Below are 1,448 nucleotides of genomic sequence, written 5' to 3' on the forward strand. Positions count from 1 at the left end.
TGTTGAGCGACGATTTGTGTTCGGCTTTGTTCCTCTTCATTTAACAACCGTTAGAAAATGTCATTTGAAAAACACAGGCAATCATCATGCTTATTTTAAGGTGAAATAATCTCACACTTAATTAAAATTTTCTTCTACGTACGATATTGTGACTTGAAATACTAAATATCCTCGTTTGATATGTCATTAATCCTTAATCCTTGCTTTATCTGTTGTTCTTGTTTAATCCTCAATCCTTGCTTAGTCTTTCATCCTTGCTTGATCTTTAATCCTTGCCAAATTCGTCATCCTTTCTTAATCCTGAATTTGTATTTATTCGTGATTTCATCAAATCATTTTTCTTTTGGACTTTTTAAATAACCTGTGAGTGATTTCTTCTAATGCTCATCAATGTTTTTGTTTATTTTGTCTTAAATATATGAGTGTCTAATATTTCTTATTGCTTATCTTTCGTAGGTCCATAATACCCAACCGCTGGCCGGTATGATTGTATCACCCGAACAAGGTGTGGTGCCCGTTGGTGGTACTGCTGAAATTGAGGTAAAAATAAAATCCAGTTTTATAACCTTTCGTCTTTGTTTTACCAATCCTGCTATATTTAGATGTACTTAGGTATATAAACAAGATAATCGTTTTCTTCAATGTTCTATCAACTAAAGTACAAGTCCAACTGTGGACTATGACGTTGTTTCAAAATATAGTTCTAGTTTCTTTCATAACTTGATATCATAGATCATAACATCACGTTTTTGTGATGTAATCAGGTATAGTAACAAGATAATCATTGTCCTCAATTTTCTACCAACTGAACTACCAGATCAACTGTGGACTATGATGATATTTCAAAACACAGCTCTGGTTTCTTTCTCATTTTATTATCATTGATAATAACGTCATTTGTTACCGGCATCAAATGATGTTATTATCAATGATTTTTGTTGGCTTTGACGAAAGAAGAATCAACTTTTTTACATCCTAGGTTGCATTCACTCCAGATTTGGTGCAAAAATTCGACTCTGTGATCGAAGTGAATATCTTGGGATGGAAAACAATCTCTCTTCGTCTTGGGGGAAATGTGGAACAACCTTGTGTTGATGCCCATGTTGATGGCGTAAGATGAAATGTTTATTGAGGGGGTGGGGGGGGGGATGTTCTTGAACTTTGTCGTCTATTACTTAAGTATTAAAACATATCCCAGCTAGAGTTAACATAATAAACTCACTATAAACACAACTACTTATTCACAATACAAACAAACGAGCAACTAAAAACATAACACTTCACACTAATCCACAATGACAATACACAATTGACAACCACACTTTTCCTGTACACACAATACAATGACGTAAGAACCAGATAACAAATACGGCTAACCTGACGTTTACTCCTCATTTGACTCTGAAGATGACTACCGCTAAGGTTGTCGAAACGTCAGTCAGGACTAT

The 1,448-nt window shown here is 34.5% G+C and overlaps 1 long non-coding RNA gene across 1 annotated transcript; it reads left to right on the forward strand.

Moving 5' to 3' along the window:
- Window positions 1-33: 33 nt before the first annotated feature.
- On the forward strand, window positions 34-1,042 carry LOC124446165. The gene is made up of 3 exons (XR_006948356.1): window positions 34-100; window positions 457-540; window positions 980-1,042. It is a non-coding gene; the product is annotated as an uncharacterized LOC124446165 (long non-coding RNA).
- The last annotated feature ends 406 nt before the right edge of the window (window positions 1,043-1,448 follow it).

The sequence above is a fragment of the Xenia sp. Carnegie-2017 genome, unplaced genomic scaffold (genome assembly GCF_021976095.1).
Source record: "Xenia sp. Carnegie-2017 unplaced genomic scaffold, XeniaSp_v1 HiC_scaffold_116, whole genome shotgun sequence".
Classification (NCBI taxonomy): domain Eukaryota; kingdom Metazoa; phylum Cnidaria; class Anthozoa; order Malacalcyonacea; family Xeniidae; genus Xenia; species Xenia sp. Carnegie-2017.